This window comes from Tamandua tetradactyla, chromosome 12, assembly GCF_023851605.1.
Source record: "Tamandua tetradactyla isolate mTamTet1 chromosome 12, mTamTet1.pri, whole genome shotgun sequence".
In the NCBI taxonomy this organism is placed as follows: Eukaryota; Metazoa; Chordata; class Mammalia; order Pilosa; family Myrmecophagidae; genus Tamandua; species Tamandua tetradactyla.
In genome coordinates, this window is record NC_135338.1 from 59363320 (window position 1) to 59376569 (window position 13250).

At 39.1% G+C, this 13250-nt stretch overlaps 1 pseudogene; it reads right to left on the reverse strand.

The window, feature by feature from the left end:
* Positions 1–8570: 8570 nt before the first annotated feature.
* On the reverse strand, positions 8571–8912 carry LOC143651428 (pterin-4-alpha-carbinolamine dehydratase pseudogene; annotated as a pseudogene).
* Positions 8913–13250: the final 4338 nt, after the last annotated feature.

Sequence of the window (13250 nt, forward strand, 5' to 3'; positions counted from 1 at the left end):
TAGAAATGTTCTATCAGACCAACTTGGATTGCCATCTGGCCCACACATTTTCCTGGCACGGCCCGAAGGCCAGAACTGCTATTCTCCCCTCCGAGCAAAACCCCAAGTTTAGCAGAACAAAATCTGGTGCTGAAATGCATCAAGCCCAGCCTTGGTTCAGTATTGAGAAAATCAAAACTGTAGTAGTTATAATGCATTAATACAATAATTGTATCTGTACAGGACTTCAAGCAGTTAATAGGACTTCCACTTGTATTACTATGAACTACTAGTGCAGCATTTAACAAAAACAGCAACGATAATAGGGAACACTTCAAACTTTTTCAAAATGCCTTTCATATCCATCAACTTACTTACTCTTCTTTTGGGTATAGTGTTATCTTTAGTTTCTCTGGAGGCAAACTGAGGTTTGGAACCCAGTTAAGACACTTATCCCAGGTCATTAACTAATATGCAGAAAGTCTGGAATTAGAATCTCCACCTTCCGACATAGCAAGCCCTGAAGATTGAGTAGAGAGTAGGAGTGACAGATTTATCAAATAAAGGACCATTTGGGTCAACCACTGAGTGTTGCAGGAGGCTAGAGCAGGGAGGCCCTTGGAGGTGATCAAATACAGCTCTTTCATTCCACAAACAGGAAGCTGAGGCCCAGGCTGGTAAAGGATTGACCCCTGGTGAGCAGAGTTGGGATACAAATTCCAAATTGTATTTTTTATTTCAGAGGTCCTTTACATGGGCTTATACTTGGAATCTGAACTTGACCTTTAAAAAAAAAAATTGCTGAGTCAGAAACTAAATGAGCAAGTGCGTTAAGGCACATATTCAATTAGTCAATTTAATCCATAGTCTAGTGCTGTGCTTCCCAAAACGTGTCCCACTTAACTCTAATTTTATAGCATAGTATTAGCCATGATGGGAAAAATTGGACTCCTTGGTCAGGTATGTGTAAAATATTCTGGGTTAAAACAAGAGTTAGTTGTGTTTTTTCTTAACCGCTGACCTTTTGTTGTTGTTTTTAAATCTTGAATATGCAGATAGCATGCTCTATTCCCATCTGTTTTTAACCCTGAAATCTTTGGCTCTCAGAAAATTCCTGGAGACTCATGTATGATACAACATAGTTTGAGAAACTGGGTATGCTGTTATCTTCCACAGGATTTTCAATGATTTGCTTTCTAGCAGCTCTTCCTGGTATGTGAAAGTGAACTTGGTTTACTTGAAAGTCCATGGCCAATTATTAGAAGGCTGGAGGTATGAGAGAAGTGATAGCGCTACCTTGTTTCATTTTAAGTCACAGGAATATCAGAAACAACCAAATACACACTAGGTGAGATTATCTCAAACCTCCTCCTCAGCCCTAAAATCCCTGAGAATGACGATCTCCGATCATAGTTTACGGAGTACCTACGACGGGCTGTTTTCACACAATTTCTTGTTATATTTGGCTCCTACTTCTGGATCTGGGCTTCCTATGGTGAGGCACCTGACAAGCAAGCATGCACAGAAGGGTAAGTATTTATATGTTTGGAGGCTATGAAATTAGGTGACTGTAATTGAATGGATAATTTCCAACAATAATCATAATCTCTGAATGTGAACCTGTGAGTTTGGAGGGCAAGAAGGAGCCATTCTTTCTAGGTCTGCTGGATAATGTTACTTTCGGAAAGATGAAGGACTTCAACGGCAGGATAACGGGTTTTGTAAGGAAGAAAATGAAAAGTAACTGGGAAGGAGATGAGGAAAGTCAGATTTGGTCGAAAGTTTTGTAACATGTGTGATTCTCCTGAAAAGCACACTTATCTTTCCATTAACCCTTAAAATTCGTAGATACAGAGATTGAGGAGCTAGTTCTCACTGATAGAAAGCTTGCCTTCAGCGGTTTCAGTCCTGGAAATAATGTTTGTGTGTTTGTTTAAATTATTTAGGGAAAAATGCTGACTTTGAAAGTAGCATGAAAAATAAACAGATACAGGATGGCTTGCAGCATGATCATTCTGACTTAAATGCAGTGCATTTAATTCATTTTAAATTTCCAGTCTGGCATAGAAGCTAGTTGCATGCTCTGTTTAAAAAATAAAAGTAAAAGAAGAGCAGTCAAAGCACAGAGCTTGAAAAAATGGTCTGATGAGCTAAAACTTTCTTTCTCAAAGACCTGCACATATGGACTTTTCACTTAGCATCGAAGAGCACATTTTCAATGACTGTTGCACTAGCCTCTTCTTTGAATATGTAAAACTCTGCATGCATTTAATTGTCCCTTCAATTGTCCACTTGCACCTTCAAATTATGGGACAAGTGGCCAATTGGGCCTGCAATTGGCTAACTGCATCGACAATTAGCCAATTGTGGGTATAATCAGCTGCATGCAGAATTAATCATATGCATAAAGTGGGCAGCCACTCTTTGAAAACATAGAACTAAATGTGTTCTAGATGCACATCTGTACCCAGGCATAAAAGGGACACAGGCGAGGATCCTGGATCAATCACCCTTCAGAGAATCATTAAAACGAATCCAGTGGTGGGTTAAAAAGACCACACAGCAGCAGACCCAAATATCAGTTCTACTTGCTTTCTCTGAGCAAAGCACAGTATGGACAAGGCAAGGAATATCTGAGCACTGAAAATTAAATCTTCAATCTGAAGACCTCCTACAAGGAGATATCTTAGGGGATGTTGTTTCCAATTTTGATTTTATAACTAAGCCTTTAGATTTATGTTGTGGTTGGTGGGTTACCTAAGGTGGACTCTCTAACTACAGTCCTTGATAGGAAACTTCCTTTATGTTGATCCAAAAATTTGCCATGGTGTGACACCATATTCTCATCTATCATACTTCTTAAACTGATGTACACATGTCCCTGGGGTTTCCAGAAGGAAAAATGGGGAAATGGAATCCCAGGATAAACCCAGTGCATGTTTTTGAAACATCATTTCATTTGATGGTAAGCAACATAAAATAATTTGAAACTTGAAAGCAAGCCCAGGAATATTTTGACCATGGTTAATTTTGAAGAGGTTAAAATTTCTCTGTGGTTTTGTTATGTATTAAACTCTAGGACGTTGGACAATTTACTTAACCTCCCTATGTCTCCGGTTCCTTATCTATAACAATGAGCAATGATAACTACCTCACATGACTCTTTTTAGAATTAAATAAGGCCATTTAAAATTATATAACAAACGCAGGAACAGAGGGGAGGTGGGGACCTGGAGCTCAAGCCTCAATAAATGAAGACATTAAAATACTAAAAGCTCTGAGATTTACTCCTATAAAATGTTCTTTGTTTATCTTTGCATTTTGTTACACAAAAGTGAACAAAGAGCAATCTTCTCAGGTGACAACTACTACTTGCTGCTGAGAAATTTCACTTTAAATCAAAAGTGTCCAAGTATTTTTCCATTGACTGCAGAAAAAAGTCCAAATACTTTTGCTGTTTCTATCCTTTACCATGGGCCCCAACCTCCCTTTCTACTCTCATCACCCCTTGTGGAAAAACCTTTCAGAAAACCACCAGCATTGCAGGCAGGTCGTCCGCTCAACTTGTCCACCCTGCTAACCATCTCTTATGTTGAAAGTCACCATCATTGATTCAGAACAGAGCCCTGTGAAATGGATGGGGATATATGCAGAGCTAAAGGTATTGAAGGAGAGAGAATACTACACATGGATGCACACTTCTTGAAAATAAAGACATGTGTTCATGGATTGAATTGTGTCCTCACAAAACATGTGTTCAAGTCCTAACCCTGAAGATCTTTGAAGATGTTATTAGTTAAGTTAGGGTGAGCCCTTATCCAATATGACTGAGGTCCTTATAAGCAGAGGAAATTTGTACACAGCAGAAGACAAGAGAGAGAGAGAGAGCACCATGTAACAGGGGCAGGGATAGAATTATCCCATAAACCAAGGAACATCATGGGTTGGCAGCCACGGCCAGAACTGCCAGACTTCAGAGGAGGCCTGGCAAAACCGACACCTTGACTCAGACTTGCAGCTTCCAATATGTGAGATAATACATTTCTGTTGTTTAAGCCAGCTAGTCTGTGATGCTTTGTTATAGCAGCCCTGGGAAACTAAGACAGCCTGTTAGTTTATTACGTAGATGAAGTTATTTTCTTCCTAAATTCTAAATGTTTGGCTGTATTTTGTATGCATACTCTTTTAATACAGGTAAACTACACATATCACATATATTTCTAGGAAGGAAAGAAAGAAGGAAGGATGGAAGAAAAAAAGGATGGGAAGTACTTGTTTTTATACCAGGTATTTTACAGGTAGGATCTCATTTTTCTCTTTAAAATATCTTCAAATATGAGTAATTGGCCCATTTTTTAGATGATTACTATATATCAGAGAAGTTATTTTTCCAAATAATGAACAGTCAGTTTTCAAAAGTGCTTACATATCAAACACTTCTTTTGAACATACCGCTATAAAATAAACCATTATGACATATTATGCAAATCATATTTCATATTCAAATACTCATGCATAACCCATCTAGGAACATGCAGGTGAGCACGCAAAAAAAATCTCTATTTGCGGTGGGCCGTGGTGGCTCAGCAGGCAGAGATCGTGCCTGCCATGCCGGAGACTGGGTTCAATTCCTGTTGCCTGCTCATGCAAAAAAAAATACATAATAAATCTCTATTTGTGATTTTCTCCATAGATATTAATTTATATAGAGAGGTTCTACAAACAATAATATTCTTACTGAGAGAGATAAGCTTTTGTCTTTTCTAATAAATAAATTGATCCTATACTTTGGCCTTACAACAGATCAGTATCTGAATTCCTGGAGGAACTCAAAGCAAGTCAGTACCGGAATATAGGTGCTCAATCTCCAAACCACTGAATAACATGAACTCAGTGACAGTGCATGAGAGGGGACTACTTCATTTAGTAAGTTTCTCTGGTTGGCCCTTTGTCCAAAGTCACTCATACATTGTTTATTGGTACCGTTAAGATGAACATATTTGAGATTTCCTAGATTGACCCTAGACCTGTCTTCTCAATTCTCTCACAGAACCTTTCTTGTAGAATGTATCTCACGTGTTCTTATTTGTATCTGTCAGCTATTGCTATAATAATGCTATATAACCAAGAACTCCCAAAATTTGACTTACAGCTACCGAGATCTACTTGTCACCCCCTTTTACATGTAAGCTCTGGGTAAGCTATGTACATGGAGGTCCTGCTCCAAGCTATGGATGAACTGAGGCTCTGCAGATGGATCAAGGGTATTCTCACCCAAGAACCCAGGCTGGCAAGATAACCCTCCCTGCTGCATGTCATTTGCTTTTGGCAGAGAGTAGAAATGGGAGAGTTGGAGGGAATTTACACAGCCTCTAAAAGCTATTGCTCACGCGAGGCAAATGTTATGTCCTCTCACATTCCATTGGCCAAAGAAAATTATACAATGAAGACCACCATCCAGGAGGTGAGGAAGTAAATTCTGCCCAAGGGGTGGCAAAAGTAGGGAGAATATTTATTGACTAATAACAAAATCTACATGTTATCCATCTCCATATTTCAGTTTTCCCCACTTATGGCAACAAGATATGAAATATATCCATCCTCTTATCCCTGATTCTTAGCACCCAGTAGGTACTTAGGAGGTTTATTTACTATTTGAATATGTCTTCAGTTTTACTCAGGGTTAAAAGTATCAAATGATGCTTTCTGAAATTGTCAGATTATATCAAAATGTAATTTTAACAAATACATGCACACAAGCATGCATTCTCCCTTTCCAGTAGAGTGCCATTTGGATTAGAAGTAACTGAGACTTAAAGAACCTGAGAATTTTGTCCAATGTCACTATCTGAGTCCTTAGCACTTCATTGCACATCAAGAAACTAAAAGGGATTCTAAGGTACCAAGAACTTTAATCATATGGGAGACCTCAGTCCCACATTGAGGTCTCAACTCCAAATCAATAAATAAAATAATTATTTATTTTTAAAGTTGTTTAAAAGGGTAAGAGACTGAAATACCTGATATATCACTCAGAGAATTTGCTATTAACAGGCCAACCAGGAAGAGAAAGACAAATACTATTTTTTTTTTAAGGTGAGAAATCTAAGTATTTCAGGAGCATTTGGTATAATGACAAATTATCCTGCAGAGGCCAAGGTTTTTTGTTTTTTATTTTTTTACCTAAGTGAAGAGTCTATATACAAAAATGAAAGTTAAAGTAGAATTAGGTGGTTCTGAAGATATATTGGAAAGTCATCTTACCATGTTTGAAATTAAACCAACAAAATTTCCTCTAATCCTTTTGGGAACTTTTGAGGTCAGTTTTATTTCACTTTTACCAAGAAGAGACCGAGGTTCAGGGAGAACTGTTTTGTTCAGGGCAGTTCCAAATCCCAGGCATATTCTTGTTCAAAGTCCACGTGGTGAGATGTCTGGACAAGATTTGTATGTGACCAGTCTGGCTAGAATAAGGTAAGCAGGGTGAGATGGACTGGGGGGTGCTAGCATTCGAGGCAATGACTTGCAGGAGAGGGATTTGTCAGAATCTTGTACAAACTCACCTATAAAACTAGCCAGAGAGCCAGGGCTCCTCCCCAATACCTAGTTGGTTTTCATTTTCCCTGAGTGAAGGAAGAAAGCCGAAGTACAGCCGGGACTCCCAGTGGACTGTCTATGCAAGGGATCTGTAGAATGCAGGCCTAAAGCATTAACTAAATGTTGCTTTTTTGTATTTACAAATAATTACATCGACATGCTACTAATGCAGTGCCATTTCATTTAATGGCATCGAGCACTGGGCAATTTAATTATTCTTTCAGTCACTGAAACATTCATCATGGTTTTCCAGTGGCTTCAAGAGAGCCTGCTTGACTCTTGAAACCATTAATAGAGAAACAAGCGAATTCAGCTGTCCTTGGGAAACTCGCTTGGTTGTGAATTGGGGGAACGAGGGCTGATGCCATTCAGTGTTCCATTTCTGTTGAGGTTATTCATGGATTTGAGAAAATAAAGATATACTGTGCTCCTAGTTGTGTACCTACTGTGTGCCAGGCTCTGTACTGGGCAATTTTGCTTAAATATTCTCACTTATCCATCACTAAAACCCTGCTGGGCAGGTACGTTTGACTTCATTTTACAAGTGAGAAAACTGAGTACCAGAAAGTTAGACACTTCTTGAAGGTCATGCATCAACCTGAGATTTGAACCCAGTATCTGTCCAAAACCCTTAACCAGCGTCATAAAAAATATGTAGACTTGATAACAGCAGGGGTTATAGGTAGTATTGAAAGCAATGCATACTAAGCATTTTAAATATATGATATCTTTGACATTTCTAAATGATCTGGCAAGTTAGATTAGCCTTATTTTCTGATAAGCAGATAGACTCTAAGAAGTTAAGTGATGAAACAAAGATCACAAAGAAAATATGCAGAATCTGGCCTCGCTTTTGGGTGTCTCTCCAAAGCATTGACTAAATCCACTGTACTGTGTATTTGTGTTAATAAATCAAGATTGCATCCTTGAATGTGCAATTCGTTTCCCCGTTTTATAATAGGTTTGGAGCCCTGGTTTCTTAGGCTTCTGTAATGTTTAAAATGAAACAGTGCATGAGACATGCCTAGCATATAGGGTAATATGATAACCATTTTTTTCAGTGGGTAAATGGTGACTTCTAAACCAATATGTTTCATGAAATCAGTATGGCAAATAGTCTGATGTATTTTTTGAACAGCAATTGAGCTACTATTTTAGTCCCTCTTTTTTACTTGGGCTCCATTTTACAGCCACTAATTGCAATATTCATCAACTCTTTAAAATCCTCATATTCTATGACACAGACATTGTACTTCTAAGAATTAACTCTACACAAGTAACTGGAGACATGCTACAAAATACATAAGTGTGTTCATTGCTGGATTATTATAGCAAAATACTGGAAAAATCCCACAGATAAGGGTTGCCTATATAAATTATAGTACAATCTATTCATTCAACTAAATACCACAAAGTCCTTAAAGATCACACATATATGCCCATGGCATGCGCACACACACACACACACACATACACACACACACACACACACACCCCTAGACAAAGAATAGGGGAAGGTCCATGAATACTTTAACAATGGTTTCTCATTGGGTGAGCAGGGGACTATGGTTGAGTTTTGTTAGTGTGTGTGTGTTTTCTTTAAGCATCTGTATTTGCCAGATTTCCTTTTTTTTTTTTTAAAAAGGTGATAGTGATAGAAGTGTGATAGAAGAGTGATAGAAGAGTTTTATTTGAGGCATAAAGCACGTTGTGTTTTCATCACTTTAGGACTCTGGTTTCTAAGACAGGACTTTGTTTTCATCCTCTATCATAGACTCTTGGGAAATGAATTAGAAAGGGAACAAGTCTTTTCCAAGGAGGAGAGTGGTATGGGTGGGTGGGAGGAAGGTCTCCAATCTTGGAGTTGGAAGTAAAACAGTCATTGCCTCTTCCCGTAGCAAGGATTCAGCCCCAAATGGAGGCAAATGAGTTAACTTGGCAATTCGGACTTGCAGTAGGGTCTCCTTGGTTCCCTCCCTGGATTCCCAGTTCAGTCACCCACTAACCCTGAAAAATTCAAAGAGGAAAGGCAGAGTCAATGCCTTGGAAACTGCTACTTGATCAATGAAGTTGGCCAGGTTTATGTCCCGTTCTGAAAGGCCTGCACTCTCGTGGGTGCTGTAGACCTTGTACATGTTAAACCTTTCAGGTTGGTGGCCTGGTTTCTCAGCCCACATGGCCACTCTGTCATGAACCCAAGCGCCCTATTGAAGTCTTTGAAATTGAAACGCTTGAAGATAACATGGCGGCCTTCCAGCTCATCCCACCCCACAGCCCTCGGTTTCACAACAGTTGACCCCACCCTCAGTGCTCAGCCTGTGTGCTTTGCCTGCCATGTCCAGGCATGGGGTAGACAGGGGTGTGCTGCAGGCCATGCACTGGGCGAGCCACCAGGACAGGTGTGCCTTTCTGAGGCTGACCTCTCTAATTACTAGAAAATGAATCGTCATGCCTGAATACCCCACAGCAGAGTCCAGTCCTGCTCTTAATCTCAAGCATTGTTATCATTCAAACAAAATGTCCTGAAATAGTTGTATCTTCTTCATAGCTCAAGTGTTATCTCGTGGGCAGCACTGGATGTCCAGAAAGTGCTAGTGGCGCTACATGAACCCATGACGTGTTCTCCATCAAACAGCCCAAGAGGGATATGTCTTAAACATTTGCCAGAGATGAAGAAAACTCCCACCCATGTCGATTTAGGCCATTGATATGGTGCCTAAGTCTGCACCATCAGTGTAGATAAGTCACCCCTTTTTTATGTAAACTCTTAGATTTTTGGTTTTCTCCCATTTCTTTCCTAAATGAAGTAAATTTAGCATAAGTAGAGTAGGTCTCTTCATCCATTCCAATTATTAGAACATCTTCATAACTTTAACAGCAAAATACTCTGCAACACCTGATAGTAGCATTTCTTAAATTAATCAATTAAGAAATGTCTATACATGACAGGTTCTGATGCATTAACTCAGTAACCTTTTAAAATTATTTGTTATAGTTTAATCCCAATAGAATCGACACATATTTTAAGCATGCAGTGCACTTCCATGCATAGCTTAATAGTTATTTATATTCATAATGAAAATTACCAACTATTGAGCACTGACTGTATGCAGCAAGCATTGTGCTGTTTTGTATTAATTTTTTTTCCCAGTATTCATAGGAAACTCATGGGATAAGAACTGCAGTCACCCCTTTGGACAGATGAGGACACTGTGGCTTGGGATGTTAAGTTGTCATAGTCAACTAACGGACTTTGACCCTGATCCTTAAGGCCATGACCCAGATGGTTAATGATGACTGATTCTTGTTTTTACAAAGGTTACTTGGTGCTACAAAGAATCAATAGAGTTTGAGCTATCCCCAAGTCATCTTGGGTCCTTACCTTAGGAACTACTGAGAAGAGGGTCAATCCAAATAATTCTAGCGTATGGAATATTGGGGTGGCAGCCTGCTTAAAACTCAGATTCCAATCCAGGCCCCTGATGGCTCTTTGATGCCTCCAGGTATTTCTATGCCTGCAGAATATTAGCAATATCCCTTGATTTTGCAACATCACATCATAGCTAGTTAGATGTGAGAGTCCTTGAAGAGGCCGAATGATCTGCCGGACTTCTACTGTCCCCATGCTGGTGGGCAGTGTCCCCTCCAACTCAACCACCTATAACTGTGGGCAAGGCTCTTTCTCTCTCTAGACATGTTATCTCAGCAGCAAACGGGTGAAACAAGAGGTTTGGACTACAAATGCCAAGCTCTTTTACCCAAGGAATCTAAGACAGAAAGACAATGAGTGTTTTTTTGCCCCCTGGCATCTCACATACAGGCACTGGCACTTAAATGCTTCCGTTTAAGATAAGACTATTTACAAAAAGATCCCACACACTTATCCTCTTCAGGTTAAGCGTTTTTGTTTTTTGTTTTTTTTTTTAGCTGCTGGATTTTTTTTTTTCTGGATGTTTTGTTTTGTTTTTCCCAGATTCAGCTAATGTAAGAATTCAAGCTCTATGCTTATCATTTGGCCTCTCTTAGCAGGAGGCCTCCTGGGCTGGACCAAGCCATCTTCTCAGCTGCAGCAGGTGCAGTCTTTGTGTCTGGGGAGCTGCAGGAAGAGAGAATCACAGAGAGGAGCAAGCAGTGCTAGGGGGTCCCATCGCCTCATCCTGGGGGGCCCATTCCTTGCTGCCGATTCTAAGGGGAGAATCTGTGTAGATCAACGCTTTCATTTCACTCTCTCCCAGCCTCTCCCTCAGTTAACACCCCAGCACACACAATACCAACGAAGGTGATTATCTCTGCTAGCATAATTCCTCCCTAACATCTGCTTTCGCCCATAACACTCCACTAATTTTTCCCTCATTTCATTACACATAATTTTCTTTCAACACAATCTACATGTATTAAGTGGTAATGACTTTCCAGTTAAGAGCAAATCGACACCAAGGGACCCCCGTCCCCCCCACGATTGCCTGCAGAGCCTGACTCTGGCTATTAGAGATAAATTCGGTACCTCAGGAAGCTGCAGTGAGGTAATCAATCAATTAAGCGGTTAGGACATACATTATCAAACTTGCACAGCGCGGGGGCAGGGGGCCATGCTGATCTACTTACCATGATTTTTTAGGAATTCAAAAAAAAATGAATAAATACGATGGAGAGCTATTTTACACCAGGCTATAATTTGCCTCCCAAAGTCAGGAGCTGGTGGTGTGAGACGTAGCGCTGCAGAGTGAATCGCAGAGAGCTTGGGCTGGGTTGGAACCCAGCTGTCTACTGGCCATGGGTCACGGGCTGCACAGGGGAGGACCTCAGAGCCTGAGGTTTCTTCCTGCTAATAAAGACAAATGAAAAGGACACCTGGAATTATAACTTGTATACCTTAGATTGGTGTAGGGATTGACGACGATCATGCACAAGGAGCACCTGCTATATTACAGGCACTTAGAAAACCTTAATTGTGTCCCACTCCCCCTACATTGTGACCTTAGGATGCCAGTGAAATGCTGGAATCAAACCTAGAGTGAGATGTCATCGCTGTCATCATCATCATCATCATTTTTCTCAGGTTTTAATGAAAAAGCCCAAATGCATAGAATACTGAAATTAAATTCAGAAGACAGACTTACCAATCCTTGCTTATGTGTATAAATGTATGTGTGTATGTGTGTTCCCTCAGTTAAATGTATGTGTGTGTGTGTGTGTGCGTGTGCCCAAGCCTCAGTTATTGCATATGAAAAAAAAATGGGTGGCTAAGGTTTCTTCTGTCATAACCAGGGTTACTGGAAGACTCAAAAGAGACTTATATTTAACTGCTTTGAAAATTGTTAACCACGAGCAAAATTGGATTTTATTTAATAATATAATTTAGGCTACAGGTATTCCTCCCAAACTTGATCCATCTTGTAGATATTGCATGAGTCTGAAAAGTTTATTAAATGTTTCCCACATGGTTCAAAACACATGTTACCTGCAAAGGAAGAATACAAAAAGGAAGTGCTGGGTAGGTGTGGCAATATAAAAATAAAATATTTATAAAATAAATAGGCAAAGTACTGGGAAAATTTTTTCAACACGTGAATGCTTATATGATACATAATATGAAAATTATTACAAATAAGTTAATGAAAGGAAAATTAAAATACAAGTAATAATGATAGTGAACAATACCTACTTTGTCAAGTACTATCCTAAGGGTTTTATGTATTTTAATTCATTTAACAAGAAAAAAATAAACCAGAAATGGACAAATGAAGAAATAAAAAGTGAAATATTAAACATCCTTATTAATCAAAGAAATGTAAAATAATGAGATATGGATTTTCATTTATCAAATTAATAAGTTTCTAAAAAGTGATCCCTTGTGCTGAGATGAAAAGATGTGCTTTCATACACGGCTGATGGGAATGTAAGGTACTGAAAACTACAACTTTTTTCGGCAGGATAGGAACAGAATTTCCAATATGTATCAAAGACCTTAATGCATAATTCACCCTTTAACCCAATAATTCTACTGTCCTGGAATTTATCCTTAAAAAAATGTGAGCTTTAACTACAATGATTCTCATCACATCATTATTTGTAATTGCAAAATATTGGAAGCAGTTGAGTCCCCTTCTGGGAGCCTTTTGTTCAGCAGTATTTACTGAGCACCTACTTAGTGCCAGGCCATGTTCCAGATGCCACAGACTCGGCAGGAAACAAGAGGAGTGAGAGTCCACCCTTGTGGATCTCCTAATTTTAGATCAAGGAAATATAATGTAAAGTTATGTTGTATGCATGTAACGGAATATCATAAACTTATTCACTCCACAAATATTTATCAAAGGCCTACCATGTTCTGGAAGATAGGACAGTGAACAAGGCAGAAAAATCCCTGCCCTCTCGAAGTTTCCATTCTATTTGTGAAGGTAAGACTTATATCAGTAATTATTGTGTTGTAGGAGCAAAGAGGGTGATGTGAAAAAATCATGTGATACAGATCCAGGTGAAAAACCACGTGAGATGATTTAATGATTTGAAAAACTGTGTGCTATCAAGTTAAATGGTTATATAATGAAGCCATTTGTAGAATAAACAAAAAACATTCATGCATATGAGTTTCTCAAATATTAGAGGGATATGCACCCACATTTTGGCAATAACATGTCTGGGTTTATTTCCTAGATTTTCTGCATTTGTTA